Source organism: Schistocerca americana, chromosome 3, assembly GCF_021461395.2.
Source record: "Schistocerca americana isolate TAMUIC-IGC-003095 chromosome 3, iqSchAmer2.1, whole genome shotgun sequence".
Lineage (NCBI taxonomy): Eukaryota > Metazoa > Arthropoda > Insecta > Orthoptera > Acrididae > Schistocerca > Schistocerca americana.
The window spans coordinates 452,743,319-452,770,261 of NC_060121.1; positions in this window are offsets into that span (position 1 = coordinate 452,743,319).

Consider the following 26,943-nt stretch of genomic DNA (forward strand, 5'->3'; position numbering starts at 1 on the left):
AAAAATTCCGGAACAGTTACATGAAGTAAAATGGAAATTCCGTGTGGCTAGGGCCTCCCGTCGGGTAGACCGTTCGCCTGGTGCAATTCTTTAGAGTTGACGCCACTTCGGCGACTTGCGTGTCGATGGGGATGAAATGATGGTGATAAGGACAAGACAACACCCTGTCTCTGAGCAGAGAAAATCTCCGACCCAGCCGGGATTCGAAGCCGGTCCGTTAGGTATGACATTCCGTCGCGCTGACCACTCAGCTACCAGGGGCGGACTACATGAATTCAAGCCTTCACACAAAACTGCATAAGTACAACAGGTACAGGGAAAACAACTTAGAAAGGTAGAATAAAATAAAAACAATAAAGGCAATCGTAAGATAACTTGTTAACAGATAACATAAATAATATAATAATAAAAGACCACATGTGCGCTAAGGAAAATAGAGGGCGTAATGTAATTTCCAAAAGCACCAGTCTAATGGGTGAGAACAACTTATTCTGTGCATTAATTGTAATATTAGATGTTGAGGATGCCAGATACTTGAGCCCTCAAGAAATATGTATAACAAAAGCGGTAAATGCAGGAAAAACCTGCATTGAGATGGAGATATAAAGAATGAGATAATACATGCGGGAATGCCTGGAATTACAAGCGCATTATTTCAGTGAATATTTTAGAGAATCGCTTCCATCTAGAAGACAACTGTTCGTTCAGAATTAAAGATCGGTTGCGCGATTGGTGTATAAAGATTTCTAATTCGTATATTATATCCGGCTCACGCCCTTGTTGCCCATGTACCGAATGGTTTTTGATACTGCTTAGCCGAATGCATCTGGAAATTGTATTACCTCCTCCATTTTCCTTTGCCTACATATGGTCTTTTACTATTATGTTATGTATTTTATCTTTTAACGAGTTTCACCTGCACAATCTTCCTCGCCTATTCTTCAGAGGGTTGGAGCATTTGCCCTACCTTGCGACTGTTTTTATTATTTCTGTTTTATTGTAACTTTCTAAATTGTTTTCCTTCACTTCTTTTATTTACGTAGCTTTGTGTGAAGGTTTGAATTTATGTAACTGTTCTGGAATTTTTGTCCTGGCTATCTGTTGGTTTACGTGTACGGTCTTTTTGACGTTCATTTTATGATTCACACTTTGCCAACTTTTGTAAATGTTTAATTTTGTACGCTACATCTCTTATGAAAAAGGAAAAAAATCTGCTGTTTTCGCTACGTGGCGCTACTTTTGTATTTATCACTGCCGTCAGGTGGCTTAAATTGCCCATCTCGTTATTGTGTTGTAGCTAGTCAGTCGGCGAAGACACCTTTGTCTGTTACTGTCTTTACACATTTGATCACCAAGATGTTCATGGTATGTATTTCAGCTGTTTAGCTTTGACGATACTTATAGTTTCGTACTCTTGTACGCTCCTTGCATGGTTACGTTTTCTGTTATTTGTTGTGTATTTGTGGTTTGCAGACAATCTGATGATGAGTTCTACCCGATAACGCGTCAGATGAAATCATTGGTTTATCAGCTGATGGGTTCTTATACAGCAATTGTGCAATAATTCTACTGATTTGTAATATGGTCTCATTCTTCAGCGTGTCTTCATGTCACAATTACAAAACAAAATGTTGTAAAAAGTTACAGGACGGTGTCTGTCTTTCTTATTACATGAAGTGGTCATTGTGTCCTCAAACGTTATTTCTGCTCTCATGATTTTAATATCTGCCGACACCGATCGCCAGCTTACCGAAGGGTGTGCTGACCAAGCATACTCGTCCTTTCAGGTAAATAAATAGTTATAAATACTGGATTATAGAAAACTTACGGCCGATATAGCAGTTCTAGAAAGTACGGCTCATATTTCATTCTAATCTACGTGGAATTAGCATATAACTCAACAAATCTAAAAGTAATGAATCAACCAATCGACAATTAATTTCTAGCTCTACAAAAATAGCCGAAGTGCGGATATTTTAGCTACCGAAGCTGTCACTAATGCATAAGCAAAGTGTGAACCAATCTTTTTGATTAGAGCCTGTCATTTTTTGGTTTATTTTACTGCCATAGATAGTAAAATACCGTTTATGCAAAGCGGTCATTTTCTGTGTTTCAGTAGTTCATTTCTCTGTTTCACGAATAATTTTACTGGAACTTGGTAACGCTTTTCGTGGAAGAATTCCAAGTTCTTACAGTTTACTCTCATAATCATTTTACACAGCGATTCCAGAGTTCACTTTTTTAAACTAAAAATTTTATTACGTCATGTTGATTTATTTTCGAAGTGCCTCCAAAATATTCGGTTGTGGACTCTGGGTCGTAATTTTGCTTCTCGCGTAGTACGTAATTTTAAGTAACAATAATTTTGTATGGCCCTCACATACATTTCATTGTTTACGCGTGTACGTAACTTCAAAAATAAAATAAATAAATAAAAAAGTAGCGATACATCCACTGAATGAGACGCAAAATCTGATAGCTAAATTTTGTCGGGATTATTCTGACAGCTATTCGGTCTGTTTTACATGTCATACATTTTTATAAGCATCGTGCATCATATTTTTACGAAAAAAATTACTACATCGGTTGGTATGGAGCCCGCCACCTTTTACTAAAACGAATGACATTAGCGTAAAGGGCTACGAAGACTGCACTATAGCTTCTCTAAAGTGTGGACATGTACAGAAGTAGAATACTTTGCTAACATGGGAAAAAAGCAACATTTAATTATATATTTTCTGGTATAATAATAATAATAATGTCGTGTGACTAGGGCCTCCCGTCGGGTAGACCCTACGCCGGGTGCAAGTCTATCGATTTGACGTCACTCCGGCGACTTGCGCGTCGATGGGGATGAAATGATGATGATGACAACACAGCACCGAGTCCCTGAGCGGAGAAAATCTCCAAACCAGCCGGGAATCGAACCCGGGCCCTTGTGATTGACATTCTGTCACGCTGACCACTTTTTTTTCTTTTTTCTTTTTTTTTATTATTTTTTTTTTAATCGCTACCCCCCCCCCCCTTTTTTTTGACGCTACCCCTTTTTTTTTGTAGTGGACCGGTGGGGGCTCGGGGAGCAAAGTGGGCAGGGGTCGAAACCCGAGGCCTGGCCACAGTGTCCCCCTCACCACCACCGAGCCTGTGGTGCTTAGGGAAGTGGGAGAAACAGGAATCTACAGTAGTGGAAGGCGTTGTTATTTATTTATTTGCATGTGTTTTTGTAATATTCACTAATAGCATGAAATTATGGGAACACATATGCGAAAGAGAAAAGAAATATAAAATCTGGGTAAAGAAAAAGAAAGGAAAAAGGAAAAGCAAAAAGAAACAAAATCCGCGCAATCTGCGACTCGCTCTCCCATCCGCGGAGGTCAGAAGTAGAATAGATCGTAGGCGGTTGAAACTCAGACACCGCCGGGGGAGGAGGGGTGGGTGCCCTCTGTACCAGGCACCCCCCAACTCAGTGGAGGTCTAACGAAGACCGCTCGAAGATAGTTAGAAAATAATGTTCGGTAACGTGGCGTGTTTTCGAGAGCTGCATGGGCTGTTCGTAAATAGGTCCAGAAGTCGAGGCGGGATTTAGGTCCCTCATGAAAGAGATAAGCGACCGCCCACCCTTTGACCCACGTAATAGCATGACATTTGGCGGCGGGAAAATGTCGGTCCTCCGGGTATAGAAACATTCGAGGCTCGACTGTGTCTGGTGGCACCCGGAGATAGCAGGCAATGATTTGCTGCACGAAGCGCCATACATCTTGCGATGAGGCGCATGTCAGACGGTGTTCATCAGTGTCCAGTTGCTGGCAAAGGAGACAAAGAGGGGATTCTGACAAGCCAATGTTGTGCAGGCGCTGCTTCGTGGCAAATTTCCTGTTGAGTATGTGATACCACAGTGCTCGGACGTTCGTAGGGAGGAAGAGCTGGTGAATGGTAGTCCACACTATGGGCCACTGGATGGAGGGGTGTTTGGTCTCCATCACATTCCGGGGAACACAGCGCAGCAACAGGCTGTAAAAATCCTTAGTCCTAGGTGGGCGTGTATCTGGGAGACTGGTATGTATGTAACTGTAGTCGACGAAAAAGGTCGAAATATGGGACAAATGAGGCACGATATGGCCGACAGACACCGGTGGTGAGGTGGAAGCAGGTAGGAGGACCTCAAGCAAGCTGCGTGTTAGAGATGTACCCTGGCCCATCCACTGTTTTCTCATGGTACTCATGTACAAGGCTGCAGCTCGCATACGGACATTGACGAGCCCGACGCCACCATACCGTGAGGGCAGGGTAAGTGTCTCATAACGGACTTTAAACATTGAACCATCCGTGAGATAATAGCCAAAAGCCGCCTGAAGGTTGCGCCCAATTGCAGTTGGCAGAGGGAGAACTTGCGCGATGTGAACCAATTTTGATGCCACATAAAGATTAATAAACGCAAACCGTTGAAGTGTTCTGGCGGACGTCGTTGCGGATGACGTGTAACAGGCGACGGAAATTCGTTGCCGCCGTGCGTGTGACCGTGGGGGTAAAGGTAATGCCCAGGTACCGGAAAGTCCGCACAAGCGGCAGGGGTGCCACTTCACCCTCCTGGAGGCTTCGTCCAATGTGCATTGCAGAAGATTTGGCGACACTCATGGCACTGCCAGCGGCAGCACCATAACGGGTAATCAATTCGAGGACATCCCGAATCTCAGAGCCGGAGCGAATGAGGAGGAGGAGGTCATCAGCATATGCCCGACATCGAAAAGTGTGTTGGCGTAGGGTGAGGCCAGAGAGCTTGGTCGTCAAGCCCCCAATAAGGGGCTCAAGGGCAATGGCATGCAGGAGGGTAGAGAGGGGGCACCCCTGCCGTATCGAACGGCAGATAGGTACCGGCCCTGCTATACGTCCATTGACTTGGACACGTGAACGCCGGATGACGTCGAGAAACGGAGGGGGGATGCCCATTCGGGCTGCCACCGAAAACAGGAAACGATGACGCACTTTATCGAAGGCGCTGTCGAAGTCTGTAGCGACGACCGCTGCCCGGAGCCTGCAAGCCGCCGCTATCGCAATTAAGTCGCGGCATTCCCCTGTGGCAGTCTGTATGTTAATCTGTCCGCCAGGCGTCGTTTGCTCTGGCGAGAGGATATGAGGAAGTGTAGTTCGGAGCCGCATTGCCAGTAAGCGCGCGAAAATCTTGTAATCGGCATTGAGGAGGGTGAGCGGTCTGTAACTCGTGACCATCGAACCACGGGCTGGTTTGTGGACTGGTATAATGATGCCCTCAACAAAGGCGGGTGGGATTGCTTAGTCAGATGTTATCAGTTCTTGATACATAGTCGTTCACTGTGGGGCCATGAGGTTCCGAAAGGTACGGTAAAACTCAATCGGTAAGCCGTCAATGCCGGGCGATCTGTTGACTGCACCCTTGGCGATTGCGTTGTTGACTTCGTCTAGCGTGACCGCCACTGTCAATGCATCCGCCTACGTGTGGGGGAGGGTGCGCGTGACGTAATGCAAAATGGAGTCGTCTGCTGCAGTTTCAGCGTCGTCATTACTATAAGTACGACGGTAGTGCTCGACGAATGCGCGGACGATGTCATTCTGAGTGGTCACCTGCGTTCCATGAGGCGTGGTCAGAGTGCTGATGACCTGCCGACGACGCCTTCGTTTGTCGGACACTATATCATGCATGGATGGAATTTCTAAATCCGCCTGATCGTGGCGCCGCGTCCGTATCACGACCCCTAGCAGTTTCTGGCGTGACAGCGCAATTATCTTCGCCTTAGTTCTTTGCCGTTCCAACTGGTTGTCCGGGGTTGGCGGTTGAGCAGCCAGATCTCGGAGAATCGCGTAATAGAAGTCAACAGTGGTGCGATGCCAGTCGGCCATGTCCTTCCCGTATCTCATCAGTGTCCTCCGGATCGCCGGCTTGGCGCAGTCCAACCACCAGGTCAATGTCGAGTGGTAGCGGGGAAGGCGTCGTTCGCAGGCTGTCCACGTTTCAGTGACTTGTTGGCGACACGCCAGGTCATGCAAGTGTGAGGTATTGAGTTTCCATGGCGCACGGCTGCACTGATTGCGGCGGAAGGAGGACCGTACAGATGTAGGCGCAATGGTCGGAAAAGGCCAGCGGCCAGCGTTCGGCGCCCCGTATCGCAGATCTAAGGGTTTGTGAGACATAAACTGGGCTCTTTCATGCCGTCGTTCGGTGCCTGAGGGAGCGTAGACATTAATGATGCGTGTCCCCATGGCAGTGAGTGCCATGCCCCGAGCTGATGGAAGGAAGGCGACATCGGTCACAGAAATCCCGTGGCGGACGTAGATGGCCACCCCGCGGCCCATAGGATCACTCGCGGAGGCGTGGGCGGTATAGCCATTGATATCCGGGAGACTAGCCAAGTGAACTTCCTGCAGAAGGGCGAAATCAATATCCGAAGCCCAGAACATCTCCTGCATAAGGCGGATTTTCACCCGGGAACGGATGTTGTTGGTGTTGATGGTTGCTATCCGGTAGGCCTGGTGTCGGATTGCTGCAGGCTGGTCCACTCCGCCGTCCGCGCAAGGGTGTGGGCGTCGCAGCGGAACGTTATCCCGCTGGCCCGCAGGGGAGTCTGGGGAGAGTATGATTAGTGGTGCGGCCGTGACGGCGCAGGGTCCCGTAACGGGTCCTGCTCCTCGACCTCCTCCTCGTGCCACGCCGTGGAAGCAGAAACTGGTGTATCGTCCATTTTGTCTGCAGAAGATGTTGTAATTGTGCGTGGTGTAGTGTCGCCTGTGATACGTTCATGATTTAGTTCAGCGTCAGCACGGGGCGCAGGCACACCGATAGATGTCTCCGCGCTCATTACGTCTTCGTCAGCAGTAGCGGGTTCTGAGGCCTCGTGCTGGTCGACGGTTACGTCCTCCTCGACTTGTAACGTCTCCTCTTGGCCGGAAACTGTGCGACGTCTTCGCTTGCGACGTTTCGGGGAACGTTGTTTCCTTGTGCGACCCTCCGTGTCCGACGACGGAAGGGAGTCGCGTCGTTCTGGCAGAAAGGCCGCTGTAGGGACGATGAGCGAGTCGATCTCCATCGTGTTTCCGAGATCAGGGTCAGCGTCTGGATGCGCCGGCATCTTCGGAGCGGCGTCAATGGCCGGCCGAGGCGGCGGGTCGTCCGAGGCGCTCTCCGTCGGTGTCTGGTCGGGCTCGTTGGTGGCGTCGTTTGTGGTGACCGGGCGACGTTGCAAAGTGGTAGGAGAAGCCAGAGCAGCGGCATAGGTCACCGGTGGCACTGTAGGTTGCGACGTGGGTGGTTCTTCGGCAGCTGGAAGTTGCGTAATACGCCGTTGTAGGCATTCGGATCTAAGGTGGCCTTCTTTGCCGCACCCGGAACAGGTCCGAGGCTGGCCATCGTATATAATTATGGCACGGCATCCGCCGATCTGTAAGTAGGACGGGACGTGGCTTCGGAGATCTATGGTGACCTGTCGGACCCCGTTTAGGACAGGACACGTCCGAAACTGTGTCCACTTCTCCGCAGTGTGGCCGTGGACTGTGCCGTATGGGCGTAGTGCCGCGACGACTTCCTCAGCTGGAAGTTCGAATGGCAATTCGAAAATGCGTATCGTTCGCATACCTAAGCCTGCGTGGTCGACGGTTACCTCCCCCACATTGCCATCAGCGTGACAGAAGCGGAGCCCCTGTTTGGTCTCACGTAGTATGCGTTCGCACGCCGCGTCGTTAATGATTTTCACATAGACCGTGCTGCTCACGATGGACAAATGTATGCCGATAATATCGGTCGCTGGAATCTTCACTTCCTCTCGCAGAAAACGCTCCACCTCGAGTGCTTTGGGTCGGGCATAATCGTTGCAGAAAGTAAATCGGAGTGTTGATTTACGGTAACGGTTCGCCATGGATCGTACAAGGTAAGCCGGCACTTAAGCAACGGCCGTCAGAAAGTAAACAAGGCGAGCTCGTGCGGCAAGGCGAGCTCGCGCGCCGCACGAAGTCAACACGTACGCGTCCGCTCTGTTGCCCTGCCGAAGGCAGACTGATAGCTTCTCTAAAGTGTGGACATGTACAGAAGTAGAATACTTTGCTAGCATGGGAAAAAAGCAACATTTAATTATATATTTTCTGGTATAATAATAATAATAATGTCGTGTGACTAGGGCCTCCCGTCGGGTAGACCCTACGCCGGGTGCAAGTCTTTCGATTTGACGCCACTCCGGCGACTTGCGCGTCGATGGGGATGAAATGATGATGATGACAACACAACACCGAGTCCCTGAGCGGAGAAAATCTCCGAACTAGCCGAGACTCGAACCCGGGCCCTTGTGATTGACATTCTGTCACGCTGACCACCCAGCTACCGGACGCGGACCTATATTTTCAGGTGTAATACTTAATAAACACTCTGAAGTTGATGAAATCGTGCTATTCTTATGATTGAGCTCAAAATTGCATTGCTGTAATCGTTGCTTTTCTCAAACGAAACACCTTGCACGTGAGTAAATGATGGTACATCCTACTATCACGTCACCACAGTTTATCGTCTTGCAGTATTGCATCAGAAATAAGCCTAGAATTTTTCCTATTTTAAGTGGGATGCATGCTCGTTGATGCGCGCACAACTGATTATTTTATACACCGACATCACATTTTCTGCCATTCTATTTGGAGGACCCGAAAAAAAAGCGAAGTGTTATTTAGCTCGCTACGGGTGAAAAACAATTTTTTCCCTGAACTTACGTTAAGATACAAAACTATCAAATACTGCACACAGACATTAGTCATGAAGTCAAGTACGGTGTCTGATTGGTCACTCATCCATGAGCCAGTCTCGGTACAGGTTATCGCCAGCTATTACCAACTGCTAAAAGAAACTGGTATCGAATTGTAGCAGTTATCGCGAAATAACAGCCAGGCCCACCTGCACTGTGCAATCCAGCCTGTGTGGCAGTCAGAAAAGTAAACATATCTTCGTCCATGCACCCCCAACACGACTGTCGAAGAATGTAAAAGTTTGCTGATAGGTGTCACCGTATGGGAATTTTATCAGCTTTCGTTCATTCTGTTCCTCAGTTTTGGATTGGTTTGCACTAAAGGGCAGGGAGTTAGCTTCGTCTGCAACTTTCCAGCTACGGGGGTTGGACAAAAGTATGGATACACAGCGAAAAATGCACGCTTGAACATAAACGCAGATGCCAGTCAGGCCTGCGGGTTGCGCATACGTGGAAAGCGAAAAATGATCAGCTAGGTCACTGGGTGTATGAAAGTGTGTACTTATTGATAGTGACGGATGGTCAGTGACGAGGATTCTGAAGGAAACTAAGAGGCCGACAGCTGAGAAAGCCACTGCAGAACTGAATGTCGCAATTGCGAACTCTCTCAGCACCAAATCAACACGAAAGGAGGTGCTCCATAAGAAGGGAACTAACGGGAAAGCTGGTTCCCTTCTTATGAAGCACCTCCTTTCGTTCTGATTTGGTGCTGAGAGGGTTCGCAAATGCGACATTCAGTCCTAACAGGAAAGCTACCCAAGACACCCCTTGTCCGGATTTGAATACCATCATCCAAGATTAATATCAATAAAAAGTTTTCTCCGTTCAACAGAACCTCTTTTAACGTCACCTGCAAATCGTCGAATACAGATCTGGCGTTACTCACCATCAGAGAGGTACTGGAACAAGCATAAAGAAGAGCTTGCTGAAGGACGTCACCTCCCATGTAAAACATGGAAGGTCCTCAACAAACTGAGAACTGGTGTATCCCGATGCAAGGTCAATTTGAAGAAATGGAGTTTCTCCCCAGGAGGTGAACTATGCGAATGTGGTGAACAGCACACTGCTAAACTGTAGAAACCTCCCAGCCCCATCCCCGATGGACGATCTGGTTATCGACAATGATACAGCAGTTCAAACGGCGGAATTTTGGATGTCATATGCAATTTAATCATGTACTTATATTGTTTGTAAATTGCTGTCTATCTGCTACATATGTAAATAAATAAAATAACAGGAAAGCTGGAATTCCAAAACCACACATCAGTGATGCGAACGCCCGTTACAGGAAAACATGGTGTCAAAGCCATAAAACGTATCCTGTGAAGCAATTTGATTAGATGAATCTTGTTTCACACTGTTTCACACTTGTTCCACAACTCCCGGCTGAGTTTACGTACCAAGAGTGAAATATGGCGGTGAAATAGTTCAAATGGCTCTGAGCACTATGGGACTTAACTTCTGAGGTCATCAGTCCCCTAGACTTAGAACTACTTAAACCTAACTAACCTAAGCACGTCACACACATCCATGCCCGAGGCAGGATTCGAAACTGCGACCGCAGCGGTAGCGCGGTTCCAGACTGTAGCGCCTAGAACCGCTCGGCCACTTCGGCCGGCTATGGCGGTGATTCGATGATTATTTGGGCAGCTATGTCGTGGTATTCCATGGACCCCATCGTTACTCTACAACGTCGTGGTAATGCCAGAGATTATGCGACCATTTTGGCTGATCAAATCTATCCCATGGTAGAATGTATGCTCTCCAATGGTGATATTGTGTTCTTCGGCGACAGGGCCCCCGTTCACACAACTCCCGTCGTCCAGGATTGGGTTTGTGAGCGCTGGGATGAATTATCGCATCTCCTCGGGCCGCTACAGTGACCAGATCTCAGTATTATTCATCTTTTGTGGACTACTTTGGAGAAAATGATTGTTACCTGAACTTGCCACTATTTGCAGGAAGAAAAGTACAAGATTTGAAAACCATGCAGGACCTCTGTTTACCCATTCAGCTCTTTCCAATGCCAAAGGTTTTCCCACATCGTGTTAGGCGTGTTATGTGCAGAACTTTTGGTGTTGGCGAGCTACGGCATTCGCCCGAAAACCAGGCGGGAACTTTCCGCGGGACTCCATCTCTTCCGTACAGTTTCTGCGGTCATTAACCTCTGCTCACACTATCTGACTCATATAAATGCGACAAGCTCATTCACTCCGGCAAGATAAGCGTTAACGCGGCTCTTGCGTGGGAGTGCGGGAGCGGAGTGCTGTTGAGGTGCCGGGTTTGTAATTAGCCGCTGGCAGTAGGTAGCCGTAAAAACCGTACGGCCCGCCCGGCGCCGTTAATTAAGTTCCGCGGGAAAAACATGTTTGTCAGAGCGTCCACATCGCAGCGATACTCTGTCGCTGTTATGAACAGACGGCAGTTTGCGTGGACGAGGGAACCGCGATCCTGGACCGAATGAAATCGTATTACCTTCGCGAATAAAACCGTAGTAATCTCAGTTTTGATATCTCTGGAATAGGCAGAGTATTGAGGGTCATGCATCCATTTTCTTTATTTCAAAATCTTGTATCGCCTGGACGAAAAACTACCTACTTTCATGGTTCAGTTTCGTTCTTTCTTTCTTCCTTCTTGCCTTGATAGCGACACAAACTAGTAGTACAGTACTCAACGATATTAGCAGCTGATATTCTCCGAAAAACAGCTACATACACTGCTACTCATTAAAACTGTATCATGCGCAAGGATAGCAAAAAACGAAATATTAAAAGATTGCACTCATATATCATATTACATGATTACATTACACATTACATGTTTATATTTCTAGGTGTTGCTAGTTACATAAGATGCGAAATTTAGTACATAGTTCTACACTAACGAGGCTCTAGCTCTTTTGGGTATCGATTCGATATGAGATTGGCTGATAGAAACGTTACGTCATTCCACACTGCTTCAATTCTGGCCAGACTTATCTGTCGTAGCGGCTGGCAAGTGTGGCGTGTAGGGCTGTTGATAAAACATCGATACAGCGATATTTCTTCGAAAAAACATATATATCGCCGATACATATTGGTGATATTTTTTTCATTGACATACCTATAACAAAATGGCGTTATCGTGCGAAATATTTTTATCTTATATTTTCTTCGCCTTTTTCGGTAAATATTTGAAACTATTCTTTTGAAATTGTAGTAGAACATAAATTTACTCTCACCGTGTGAAGAAGTCATTACTTTTTGATCTTTCAGCACTTCCAGTCTTTCTCTTTGTCCGTGTGAAGCAACTATAGGTGACATAAAGAAAAAGTCCAATTGCACTACAGGTGGTGGCGCGAATGGAATAACACAAGATTTCCGATCTGAAAAAAAAGCACATTAGTTGCGTTAAAAAATAGTTTTTCTGTCGCATCTGGTGTACTTTTTCTTCACATCGGCATTTTTCAAAAACAGTTGCTGAAAATGATGAACGAAAATCTAAACGACAAGACTGGTCTTTGTGGTGGGCGGAGGCGTGTGAGGAGAAATGCTGACGTAATCGGCGCCTGGCGCTATCAATAGAAACTGCAACGTTTAATTTCACCATGCAGTTCTTACTCTACGGCTGCCAGTTCGCTAGCCTTTGCAGAAATGAAAAAAAAGGCAGGGAAATCGGCATGAAGAGTTCTGGATAAATCCAATATGTGACGATACCGAACGACGGAGCCATCTGCCACCTTTCATTGTGCCACTTACATGTAGTTACCATTGTTAGCAAATTGAATATCACCAAGCGTGAGCGTGCATTGCTTTCCTTTCAGTTCTTGCACTGAGGGCCATAAAAAGGCAGCTAGCTTATTGACGTACAGAATATCTAATGATAAATTAATACTTAAATATACGCTTCTAAAACCCGCAGAATATTTACAATGTGCAGCCCATATTTTATAGGGTGGTACGTCGATACTTCTTTCGTCAGTATATCGATACGTTATTTCGATGTATCTAAGGCTGGTAATGAAACTCTTTTAAATATCGATGTATCGGATTCCCATTGCTTTTAAAAATGTCAGCGGTGCTACTATGACGCTGCAGACGTCGTCGCACTGTCCGTGTGGATATTTCTCTTGCTGCAAACAGACCCATATCGCAACCCAATGCACGTTGCTGTATGATTGTGCACAGCTGAACGAATAAAATGTTTGTCCTCTCCGGCGCTAGTCGCTTGGGGTCTTTGAGATCCTGCATGCCTTTGAGTACGGCACCTATTAATCTCCACTAATAGGTCATACTTTTGATCAGGTAGTGTAGGTACTGAAGTAGCGGACACCTAGAATCACAGACTCACATCAAACGATGATGAAACATAAGACAACGCAGGCTACATCGACCGAATGGTGCAACAAGACAAGAGCACTTGGAGTGGAATACTCAAGCAGTGGCACGTAATGGCGAAGCACGTTTAGCAGAGATACCGCTCAAAAAATGAGATTAGTCCATGTAATTTGGTATTACTCTTCAATAATTATTTATAAAGTGCTGTGCGAATTATGTGTACATTTCCAAAATAAAACTGCAGAATTCCAGTGACCCGCCCTTATCGTACCACGCATTTATATCTAAAATAGATGTACGCCAACGTAATAATTTTTACGTGTAGTTTTTAATGTCAGTCTCTGTTTTTGGGCAGTTTTGGTACTGAAGAGGTTAATCTGACTTACTACCTTTCGCGGTTTCACGCTAGATCTGTTTGTGAGTTGAAGTCTAAGGCAAATGTCGGAGAGGTACCTTTGAAATTGCAGACTGAGTTTCCCTGTTCGAGCTTGTTCATCTCTCATGTCTTTATCGTTGACGGTACACGTTCTTCCTTTCTTGCCATGTCACCGACCAGTACTTTAGGAAGGACTCAGATTACAGAGCTGCCAGTTTTATCACTCTCTATGAGCCCTTGGACGAGACAGTTTAGAATGGATGGAAGAGACGTTATTGTGCAAACCTTAAGAACACTTGGCTCAAGGTAACTGCAGAGTGGCCACATGTTGGCGAGCGACATGACGAGGCCTCTACCTCTACGCACGTAAATCGTTGTCTCTGTGTTATCTGAACTTTGTACATTTTTCATAGGACCAGATAGTTTCTTCTTTCTGAACGGTAAAAGTTTCTAGAAATTCCCAGTCCATTTGAGCATCGTCTTTTGGGTATGGACGTAACCACGGCATGTATCGTTGAAATAGCGACAGAGTAATCACTGCTTCATATCAACGAAACTGAAAAAAGTGTCCACTACAAGTTCAAGTTGTTGCACTGCTCCATCACCGCTAAATGGTGTTCCTTCGCACAGTATGTGCATTCACCGCCAAAATAGTAATATTGTCAGACTGCAATCCACCGGTTTCCTCACGATCACTTTGTAGTACTTGGCACATGGAATACATGACTAATATTAAATGTTCTGTTATTTAAACACAGGGAGAGGCGACCACAAATGAAGATGTAAAATAATATCTATTTGTCTGTTCTGTTAGCTGGCCGCGCCCTCGCACCTGATGATATTAAGCCGTCCACACACCGGACGTAGAAATGGTTCAGTTTTGAGCGGTCACAATGTGGAATTTCACGTTCCATAATATTGCCAAGTGTGAAAGACTGACTCAAAAAGGTCAGATTTTTTCTTCATGGAGAGTAATGCGGCCAGCGAGACGCAATATAGCTTTATACGTCACAACCACAATTCGATAGGCACTGGCAAACGTCGCTTGCAATTGAAGTCCATAATTGTCTGTTTTTATATAGCAATGTAATTGCTTTTAAATATGCCTTTTCACGCCGCAGCTTCTTAAGAATTCCTCGAAAATGTTTCGATTTCTTACGATTTGTTATAATTAAATTACAGAAACAACATTTTGGTGGTTAAAGGATTTTCCTGCTACAGCTTGTTAGCTTGAGGTATGTCGTTTCAAGGCACCGGCGCACTGAAGATCTACCCAAAACGATTTGTTATAATTAATGATCAGCTACTGATATATTGCCCGCCCGGTTGGCAGTGCGGTGTAACGCACGGCTTTTCGGGTGGGAAGGAGCGCCTGGTTCCCGGCAAGAATCCGCCCGGCGGACTTGTGTCGAGGTCCGGTGAGCCGGCCAGTCTGTGCATGGTTTTTAGGCGGTTTTCCATCTGCCACGGCGAATGCGGGCTGGTTTCCCTTATTCCACATTAGCTACACTATGTCGGCGATTGCTGCGCAAACAAGTTCTCCACGTACGCTTACACCACCATTACCCTACCATGCAAAAATAGGGCTTACACTCGTCTGGTGTGAGACGTTCCCTGGGGGGTTCCACCGGGGGCCGAACCGCACAATAAACCTGGGTTCCGTGTGGGGTGGCGGAGGGGTGGACTGCGGTAGTCGTCGTGGGGTTGTAGACCACTACGGCTGCAGCGGGGATGGAGCCTCTCCGTCGTTTCTAGGCCCCCGGTTAACATACATTACAATACAATACTGATATATTTCCTGAGAACAGGAGATACAATGACATACATCTCGTTAAGGCCTAATAGTGGAGATGCGATATTACGGTGCCTCGTCTTGTTGATAACTCTTTCGAGCATGCTCCAAACATAGTAGTCGAGGGGTTCAAATGCGGGCTATTCGGGTGCCAGAGCTCCTTTGACCAGAACATGTCAACGTTATCCGAGAGCCAGTTACGAACTACATGTCTCATATGAGCCGGTGCACCGTCCTGTTGAAAGATCATATTGTCTCTCCGAGGCCACAGTTACCATTTGCGGTTCCACAACATTCGTCAAAACTTGCAGATAAATTTCTTTTGTGACAGTTTGTCCCTTTTCAAAAAAATGTGGCGGCATGGTACAATGGACCCCAGGCCGTGAACCCCAGACATCTCCGAAGCATTATACTTGGCCACAATATGGTAAATAGCTGAAATCGGGTACCCGAAGAATCAAACTATTTCAGTGGGCGAACGCCCAGCGTGAAGACTTTCGATAATCGCTGCTCTTCGGTTGTACTCCACACTTGTCGGTGACATCTTGACTATTTTGGGATTCTGACTGTTTACAAGATGCCTATGGCCTTCAAGAAACCCAGTCGCGACTTCCGGCGTAACTACACTACTGGCCATTAAAATTGCTACACGACGAAGGTGACGTGCTACAGACACCAAATTTAACCGACAGGAAGAAGATGCTGTGATATGCAAATGATTAGCTTTTCAGAGCATTCACACAAGGTTGGCGCCGGTGGCGACACCTACAACGTGCTGACATGAGGAAAGATTCCAACCGATTTCTCATACACAAACAGCAATTGACCGGCGTTGCCTGGTGAAACGTTGTTGTGATGCCTCGTGTAAGGAGGAGGAATGCGTACCAACACGTTTCCGACATTGATAAAGGTCGGATTGTAGCCTATCGCGATTGCGGTTTGTCGTATCGCGACTTTGCTGCTCGCGTTGGTCGAGTTACAATGACTCTTAGCAGAATATGGAATCGGTGGGTTCAGGAGGGTAATACGGAACGCCGTGCTGGATTCTAGCGGCCTCGTATTACTAGCAGTCGAGATGACAGACATCTTATCCGAATGGTTGTAACGGATCGTGCAGCCACGTCTCGATTCCTGAGTCAATAGATGGGGACGTTTGCAAGACAACAACCAACTGCACGAGCTGTTCGACGACGTTTGCAGCAGCATGGACTATCAGCTCGGAGACCATGGCTGCGGTTACCCTTGACGCTGCATCACAGACAGGAGCGCCTGCGATTGTGAACTCAACGACGAATCTGGGTGCACCAATGGCAAAACGTCATTTTTTTCGGATGAATCCAGGTTCTGTTTACAGCATCGTGATCGACTTATCCGTGTTTGGCGACATCGCGGTGAAAGCACATTGGAAGCACGTATTCGTCATCGCCATACTGGCGTATCACCCGGCGTAATGGTATGGGGTGCCATTGGTTACACGTCTCGGTCACCTCTTGTTCGCATTGACGGCACTTTGAACAGTGGATGTTACATTTCAGATGTGTTACGACCTCTCTACCCTTCATTCGATCCCTGCGAAACCCTACATTTCAGCAGGATAATGCACGACCGCATGTTGAAGGTCCTGTACCGGCCTTTCTGGATACAGAAAATGTTCGACTGATCCCCTGGCCAGCACATTCTCCAGATCTCTCACCAATTGAAAACGTCTGGTCAATGGTGGCCGAGCAACTGGCTCGTCACAATATGCCAGTCACTACTCTTGATGAACTGTGGTATCGTGTTGAAGCTGCATGGGCAGCTGTACCTGCACAGGCCATCCAAGCTCTGTTTGACTCAATGCCCTGGCGTATCAAGGGCGCTATTACGGCCAGAGTTGGTTGTTCTGGGGACTGATTTCTCAGGATCTATGCATCCAAATTGCGTGAAAATGTAATCACGTGTCAGTTCTAGTATAATATATATGTCCAATGAATACCCGTTTATCATCTGCATTTCTTCTTGGTGTAGCAATTTTATTGGCCAGTAGTGTACGATATGGTGGGAAATTCACATTGAAATTTGTCCGGATTTAAGCGCCGCGCCACGTATGTATAAATTAGAAAGCTCTCCATTCGGGAGTGAATTTGTTCGATTTTATGAACGTGAGAGTGCGCATGGAGTAGTGAGTTACTGTGTACTTAGCTGACTGATCTCCCGAAATCAAATGCAGTGCATACTGCAGATAGAGCAATATCGCTAGCAAGTGGGTTTTACGGACGTACATTTCCTTAAACACACTGTGTGGTTTGCGCTCCAGATAAAGCTGACAACTGTCATTGTAGAGTGCTGCGATCGCAAATTATGTTGAGGAGTCGGTAGATGAGGTACCAGCTCGTTTCTGGGCGTTCAACAACCACGTAGCAAACTACTTCTGCCGTCCGTGCTTCACGGCGAGAAACGTGTTCCGTGTGAGGACAGCAATGCTGCGATGAATCTGCTTAAATTAGGTCTCAATGGTATTTCTCAAGGAGAGCACACACATTCGCGCCTGCCAGTTCTGAGGCTACTGGCCTGACGTGGCTCCAGACTGAGGTGACGCACATGGACTGCTACTGCTCTTGTGCAACTTTGAACCGTGTCACGTGTCAGAGTGCAGCCTAGAAACTGGAGAGCCGCGCCTTTACGGCCAGCGTTATCTGGCTGAGAGGTTTACGGCTGTTAAGACACGGACGCGCGGAGTCCAGTTCCAGTTCAAGGTTAAAAAAAAAAGTCGCAACAGTGGCACATACTCTGGCCGCCGACCTTTCCAAGTCTCACGTATATCCTTAAAAGCTATTTTCTAAAGGCTGATTTGAGAACTGATGATAGAAGTTTCTGGGAAATTAAATTGTACTTCTGAAACCCGATGGTTGTTAATCCTTACATCACATAGACTGCATGCAGCACGCAAGAGATCCGCCCTGCGCTATCAGGCTCTCAACAGGGGCACCGTCCATTTTTGTGGAGCAAAGTTAACCGTTAGCAGTTTTTAATTGAAAAAAAAAATTACATTGTTTAATATTCTCACTTCTGAGCTTGGATTTTATAAATGAAAGGTTTAAATTGATGGTCAGTGCATTGCTCTGAGCCAAAAGATTAAAATACTAAACTAAGAAAATTCGGAATGTCCACCAGAAATTTGGGAGATGTTCAAAGTTAATACAATTCATGTTAGAAAATAACTGAAATGTGTGCAGTACTCAGAAATCTCAACATTAACCACCAAAAAATTACGAAACCTATGCCACTGGGATGTGGAAGTGTAGGTCGCTACCGAAAGTACTCACAGTGCTACATCGAAAAAAATATACCGCTCTACTTTTATGATGAAATAAACATTAATACGATAGTCTAGGCTATGTGTGCTTGTTGCAGCATGTTCTAAACGCATTCATTCCAAAATTAACTACACGCAAAAATAATTACCTTTATTACTCGAAGACACAATGAAACTACGATAAACAACTTTCTTTAAGCAGATATTGTCACCTACTGGAAACTCGCGTAATGAAAATAAATGTTGCAGTGAAGCATATGGTGTAGATTTGGGAGCAGAACAACCTGAGAAGAATGTTTATGTAAGTACAGAGTTCTACACCCCTGAATATGATCCTCTGAAAAGAAAGAGGGGATCCTAAGGTGATCTGCTAGTCGTGTAACAAATAATAAAAAATAGTAATCCATGTGGTGTTTCTCTTTCACTATTTAAAGCGCAAATAATAGTTCATGTAGTGAACCATTTCAGCTTCTTGAATAATACATTTGAGGGAAAACTCTAAGCAAAAAATTCAAGGGTAGACTCTGTAACTCACTACTACGAAGCTTGATTACGAGAATATATTGTGGCAGCTGTAACAAATTATAAAAATGGGAAGGGGAAAATGATGCCTCCATCAATAAGGAACTGACTTCCGAAGGTGTTGATGACATAGTGTAATAACTGACCTAAGGCACATTCAGTGACAGGCAGACAGTTAGGTCCTTCAAGATTACGCTCGTAACCGTAAAAAATTCAGGGTTGCCAGTGATTGGGGAATCTACCTACTGAGATCGGGAAACACAAGACAATGAACTCTACGTCTGGGAAATCTGCAAGTCATTCTGCAGTCAGTAAACTACAACGACTGCATGGTCACTTACTGCGTTTTGATAGCGTGTTTGCACCTAGACAGAGACTCGAAGAAGGAGGAGAAGAAGAGGGAAAGAGTAGTGCGTCGAAGAGGGCAACCCATAAATTGCGATCCCAGAGTCTACTACCATGCAGGCAGCTGCCAGCAAACTTCAGACGGACCCCCACTGCTGATTACGCCCTTGTCCTGGTTGCGCGTGGCAGCCTAGCTTCGGCAAAATTCCGCCCAATTTATTTATAGGCGGCGCGTCGCATCGGAGGCACATTATTTATAGCGAGGGCGGGCAGCTGAGGTCGCTGTGGAGCGACACACGAGCCGACGGGAATGGGGCAGGCCAGGAAGATAGCGCGGCCGGCCGGGGCAGAGGGGATCTCGTGAGCGCCGGCAGGCGCTGCCAAAAAGAGGCGCTCATCAATCATTTTGGCGACGTCACGCTCATTTCACCACTTCGTGGCCTCTTAGACGATACAGTCACAGTCGGAAGTCTGGTGCATTCCGAATAATGGCGGGCATCGTTTTTCGCTGTACCGTAACTACATGTGTGTCCCGGAGATTTCGAACCATAGGGACTATCAGTATCCATGCGACAGCATACTTTCCTATATCTTCCGAACGCCGCTCTAAAACCGCGATTTTCCCGTGTTCGTACCTCAGGTTCTATTGGTGATAAAAAGGTAGTGGCAAGTGTTTTGGATAGCCCTTGGGGCAGGGACTATTTGTACACCCAACGGAAGGATTGTCCTAGTGCCATCATTCAACAGTCGGGGTGAAAGTATGGATAGTACAAAAATCCCCCTGCTTAGGCAAATGTAGCAAATCGATTGGTTCTTTTTGCATTTCATGGGGTCTATGATAGGCTTAATGGAACTTATGGCATCATTAGTTCATAGGCGGTTCTTCGGAAAACCGTCACCAGAGATCTAAAACACAGCCGAAGATTCCAAGATGGTTATGAACAGCTAATGGCAGTAATTTTTATGATATGTTCCTAAGATTACGGTCTCAACCTTGAAAATTTTCTGGATATCTTTATCCACTTCCAAGATTCAGGGGTTCAAAGTTGCCGCACTTTTGCATGTAAAATACGCAGGTAAGATGCGGTGTGAAACGAAAACGTAGTTAATAAAGTGATGCAGCACGGAGAAATATGATGTAAAGTGTGTCCATTATCATCAGAAGGGTCTTGCTAACTCCAAGTTGTAGCACTGTAGCACATGCAAAGTTTTTGTGCACGTAATATCCGGCCTGAGATAAAAAATTAGCTTTGCGTTATTTCAATTTCACACAAATAAATTATCAAAATTTTACTGCCCATCAGCTTCTTTTCATGTGAGTGATATACCTGCTGTGGCAGGGAAAAGAAGGAAAACAGCGAAAAACTTCTTTTATCGAAGCACAAAAAGGCGAATATGTTCGTCTTTAATATGAGACTCTGATTGAAAAGTGGGCCACCAGCTGCCTCATTCTACCTTCCTCAGCAGCTTTAAAATTTTTCGCAAAAATGTTAGCATGCAAACATATTCGCACTTTTTTATGCTGAGAGGGAAGGAAACAGTGGCACCGGGAAAGAGACGGAGAAGTAATATATATTGGAAGATACTAGACAGTGGTTGTGTTATAGAAAGAGCGAAGGAGAAACTGACAGTGTGAGGGAGAGAGAGGAACACAATGGCTGTGGAACGTAGTTAACAGTGAGAGAATAGTGCTAGGGAACGAGTGAAGGAATCGTTGCCAGTAGGAGAGGAATAGGGAATGTGAAAGTGGAAGTCGGTGAGAGACAGTGATAAGGAGAGACACAGTCTATGACGGTGACAACGAGGAAGAAAGTGATATTGACAGTGAGAACAGGAAGCAGCGATGGGAAGGAATGAATGAGATAGTAGCAGTAAGAGAGAACAAGGGGGAGAAGTGACAACGAGGAGCAGACAGTAGAAATTGAACTGAAAGAAAGGCGATTATGGTTGCGACACAGGAGACAGCCGCAATGAGATAATGGCAATGAGTTGGGCCGAAGGAGTCAACTGAGAACAGGCAACTGGGAGTCGGTGGGCGTGAAACACTTGCAGCGTTGAACTAGTGGGTGTGAGCGAGCTACAGTTAGGACAGCTTGTGAGAGAGAGACGCCACTCGCATATTAAAAAGAGCGCGAATATGTTCGCATGCCAACATTTTTGTGAAATTTTTTAAAGATGCTAACGAAGGTAGAATGATGCAGCTGGTACCCAAAATGATAGCAAAAAGTCAGATTCTTTTAATAAAGAGGAGCATATTCGCCGTGCATTTTTCCACTGTTAGTTTAACGAACAAAGTCCCCTGTAGTAAGACCTTATTAATTTAACGCTACGGTAGATAATATGAAACACAAATACACACAGCTTAACTACGAAGGTAAAAGACTACGAACTTTAACATACTGCAGAATAGAATGCGACAACCTCAAATGCTCTCATGGACCACGATTCAAGGAGCTGGATGTAAGTAACACTACAACATACACTATCTGATCACAACTGTCGGGGCACCCCAAGCAGTGCGCAGTGGGCACTAGACGTTTTGAGAGGGGGAACGTCGGTATAAAAGGTGGCGAGGGGTATTTTATTGACAGCAGAGAAGCGATAGCGCCAGAAAGGAAAGTCAGGAGAAACCACTGACTTCGAACGTGGACTAGTCATTATATGACATCTGAGTTCCATATTCATCGACCATTTCAATAATTCAACAGCCGACCAGGTCGACTGTTGATGAGGTGATTGTGAAGTGGAAACGCGAAGGAATAACGGCTAAACCAAGACTAGGCAGACCTCATGCTCAAACGGGACGGCCGTCAAGCATTATGGCGTATGGTTGAAAAAATTTGCATAAAATCAGCGGAAGGAATGAGCCGTCAGCCCCAGACTGCTACCAGCCTTCCAGATAAAACAACGACTGTGCGCAGGCACAATGGTGAAACTGCTGCTCATAAAACACATATCTCTATAGTCAGTGGTAAGCGACGCTTGAGCTGATGTAAAGAGCAGCGCTACTGACCAGTGGATGACTAGAAACGCGTGAACTGGTGTGATGAATCACGATATACCCTGTGGCAATCCGATGGAAGGACTTGATCTTGGTGAATGCCTGGAGAACTATGTGCCATCGCGTATAGTGCCATTAGTGGAGTACAGAGGAGGTGGTGTTACGGTGTGGGGGTGGTTTTGGTGTTTAGGGTATGGTCCCCTTATTGCGCTTAAGAAAACGATGTACTGCACACAATAGAGAACAGTTTGGAGGTTGTGTCAGCATGATAATGCATCCGTAAGGCAATGGTTTTTGGACAGTGACATTCCTGAAATGGACTGGTCTGCCCAGAGTTTCATGTGAATCCAGTGGAACACCTTTGGATTGAATTAAAACGTTGACTTCGCTGCAGATCCCAGTCTCCAACACCGCTGCCTTATCTGGCTTCGGTTCTTGAGGAAGAATGGGACACTTGACTGAAAGCGAAGTGTGGAAAAACCCCATGTTAATATCCACTATGGGTGTCTGGATGCCATTCATTACATAGTCCATGAGCTGAGGCCTACTGAGCCACGTATTAACAAGCGAAAGACTTCACAATGAAAGCCTGTCCCCGAAAACGGTCTTGGCTCTTATCAGAAAATAATCGTTTTAGTGATCTCTTGTGATCCGTTCTTGTGCAATTATGGAGAAGTCACGCTTCAGTTAACATCTATCTTCCAACACTTTGGACTCTTGACCGTTCTTAGTCTCGCATGGTGCGGTAATTTTATAAGTTGATCTGAAGAACTTTTCTAGATTTCAACAGTAAGTAGATTCACTTTACACTAAACACAGGATGACGTTCTTTTTTTTTTGTCATTTCTTTTCTGGCTGCTACTGATCACAGAATGGAAGGAGGTGCAATTGAGACGGGTAGGCGCTAAATAGCTTGAAATGATCTCATTGATAATCAAGTACGGTCCATCTACTCCATTCAGATTATACGTATTCAGGTGTACAGTACCACAAACACAATGCAGGAGTCCTCATGGTTCTTCGATGCGTAGTGCGTTATCCCCAGCAACCACTTTTAACAAGGTGGTCAGAGAGGTGCCCAAAAGATAAGGTGCAGCCCAACCTCTATAGTTAAAAGTGTATACGCGCGCTTCACGACACGTGGCGCTGTAAGTTCTTACCACAAGGAGGAACGTGTCAATTAGACACATGCGAAGGTATTCCGAAATATTTAGAATGGCACTGCAAGAAAAAGCAAAATGGATAAAACAGTAGAATCACATAAAGGTGAGAAAATGTAGAACATATTATCGTCAATTTTGGATGTAGTTCATAGGAAGAGGTACAGAGCAGCATCATTACGGTCAAGAGACTCTGGATCATTTAACATCTGATACGTCGAGACTTAATAAACACACTTTTTAGAAAGTTCTGTCTAGACTTCCAAAGAGTGTAGCTTGGCAGACAAAAAGTACCAGAACGTGGAATCAAGTTGAAGCATTTTCTGTGTTCATAACATGCATATGTTCTGGAATACGCATGTACAATTCTCTGTACAGTCGAATACTATCTCTGAAGGTCACATTTTAGAGACAGTTCTAACCGACAGAAAGGTTCGGGAACAGGAAGAAAAGAAGGCAAAAGTCAATCATAAAGTAATTTTAATTTTTCTGATTAAGTATCAGCTTCGCAAGACCAAATGGCTCTTCCTGAAACCTTATAGCAGGAGTTCGACAAGGACGCCAAAAGTGCGATGGACATCGTTAGCGATCAGGTTCAGTCGCGAAACTATAGTGGGGAAAAAGGCATGTCAGTGAAGAAGGACTGATCCTAGCATTTGCATGTCATAGTCTTTGGTGACCATGATAACGTAACTCAACCGTCCTCGCGGTTTGAAAGTGTGTACCGGAGCGGGATGCGTTAAGGTTCAAAAATGGCTCTGAGCACTATGCGCCTTAATTTCTGAGGTCATCAGTCGCCTAGAACTTAGAACTAATTAAACCTAACTAACCTAAGGACATCACACACATCCATTCCCGAGGCAGGATTCGAACCTGCGACCGTAGCGGTCGCTCGGTTCCAGACTGTAGCGCCTAGAACCGCACGGTCACTCCGGCCGGCGACGCGTAAGGGTCACATAGCCTTTCGCGGGGAAATGCTCTTATCGACTGAGCTATCCATGCGGTATGCGAGAGCACTGCCTGCCAAAGGCAAGATTGCACGAACGCGTTCTGCTCCGGCAGACGCTTTTAATCCGTGAATGCTTGTCTCACATACAACTTGAAAAGCCATATCCAAGTGCAGCAATCGCTCCTGGATATTTTATGGATGAATTCCGAAATACGGCATATGAACAATGAGGTCATTCCTTGCCTGATGTTTCACTTTTACCATTCCGACCCAGTTCACCTAAATGTAGAACTACTGATTGTTTTAATTTCAAGTTTGACGCCGGGTGACAAATGACAAAACAAATATTTTTCGTGTTATTTAATCAAAAATTAACAATTTCGGATTTCTTTCCTTCAGCAGTGCTGTGAAATTTTACTTCTCGCCGGATCTCATGATTTCAGGTCAACGGTAAGTAAATGTTGACGGATGAGTTTGCGAGTATAAAAATGTATGACGTAAATGGCCGCACCTTTTGGTTGCATTGACTTGGAAGCTTACATTTACTTCACTGCCAAGGGACTGTAGACTTTAGTATCATAAATTTCAACGTGATACGTCCACTCCTTACTGAGAAAATCGGTTTTTAACAGTGGGACAGACAGACAGACAGACGAACAACAAAATTATCCTACAAGTGTTCTATTTTTAGCTATTGAGATATGGAAACCTAAAACTAATAATAGATATAAAAACACACAGGTATTATCTATTCAACTATTCGTCTATGGAATAAGAACTATCAAGAAGGAACAATTACGAATCCTTTTTAAAACGGTATTGCAGCGCCTGTCTTGATAAGAAGAAAGATGCAATGTTCCTTCCGACATGCATGCACGCCGGTTCGGCACCAATTTTTCATATTCGTTATTTCCTTACACAGCTGATGGTTGTTCGTTTTCGCAACTGCGAATACATTTCTTACTTTTTAAAATGTTTTCCGCTCTTGGTTCGCGAGGGAGGAGGTCAGGTATTTTTATGGCTGCCTACCGCTCTATTTTCCGCGCAGGAGAAAGAATATTCGTTCTGCGGTGCAGAATGACTGTGGGAGCGGAAAATGACGGGTAGGGGGGGGGGGGGCTGTGTAGGCGTAGACTCTCAACCGACTGCAAATCAATATAGCAAACAATGTGAACCATATAATAAATCAAAGCGCATGCACGAGAAAGGAAAAGACCAAGAACAAAGGCTGAGTTTATGGAATGACCGAGTACAACAAAATAAAGCTTTATAAAACTCTTGCCGCAAGACAACGATTAACTTTACAAAACAGGCACAGGCAAAAACCAGATATAAATATCTTGCCCCTCTGAGACTTAAAAATGCAATAAGGGGAGCGCGAATTACAGCATAAAAAACAAAACACTCACCAAGGACCTTGTCCTAGAACCTCATCATAAAATTCACCCACCTAAGAACGATTGATTAAGCAAAGACCAGACAGCACAAACAGAGAGATACAATTCAAACGTATAGCCTATAGCAAGAACACAAAGACAAGCAACATAGTAACAGGCAACTAATTCTGTACTGACACTGGCAGCTCCCTGGGCCACGTCGATATGAAGCAAGCCTGGCTAGCACGCCCATGCCATACACAGATCTGAACTGACGATTTGTCTGCCACAGGCCAAGGCCCCGAGGCGATGGCTCCCGGATGCTATTGATGCGACCGAGTACGATCACGTCGTCAGATTCCCAACCTGGCTCTCTGATGCCTCCATCGACCGCCGTAGTCTACGTATATACACCGACGGGAAAAAAAAATCGCAGTACCAAGAAGGAGTTGTGCGACATAAACGAAAGTTAGTAGGTGGATTTCTACATATAAAAGATTATGTTCATTCAGATTTCGCAACAGTCTCGTAAGAATGACGCTAGTAGCGACACTATGAGGATGCAAATAAGGTTTGCTTCAAATACTCTCTGTAACGAAAAAAATGGCTCTGAGCACTATGGGACTTAACATCTGAGGTCATCAGTCCCCTAGAACTTAGAACTACTTAAAGCCAACTGACCTAAGGACATCACACACATCCATGCCAGAGGCAGGATTCTAACCTGCGGCCGTAGCAGTCGCGCGGTTCCCGACTGAAACGCCTAGTACCGCTCGGCCACCGCGGCCGGCTCTCTGTAACGGTCGCGAACGTTAGTTACCTTTGAGATTGGACATGATGAGTTGATGTTAGTCAAGAATGGCAATAAGACCACAAAGATGCCATCAATACCTCGCTGAGATTGAACGAGGTTGTGTGATAGGTTTACGAGAAGCTGGGTGATCCTTCTGCGATACTCTAAAAAGACTTGGCGGGAACTGTACGTCATTGCTGGCAGCGGTAGTCACGAGAATGTACGATCACATGAAGACCTGGCTCCGGACGCCACGTGGCACTAC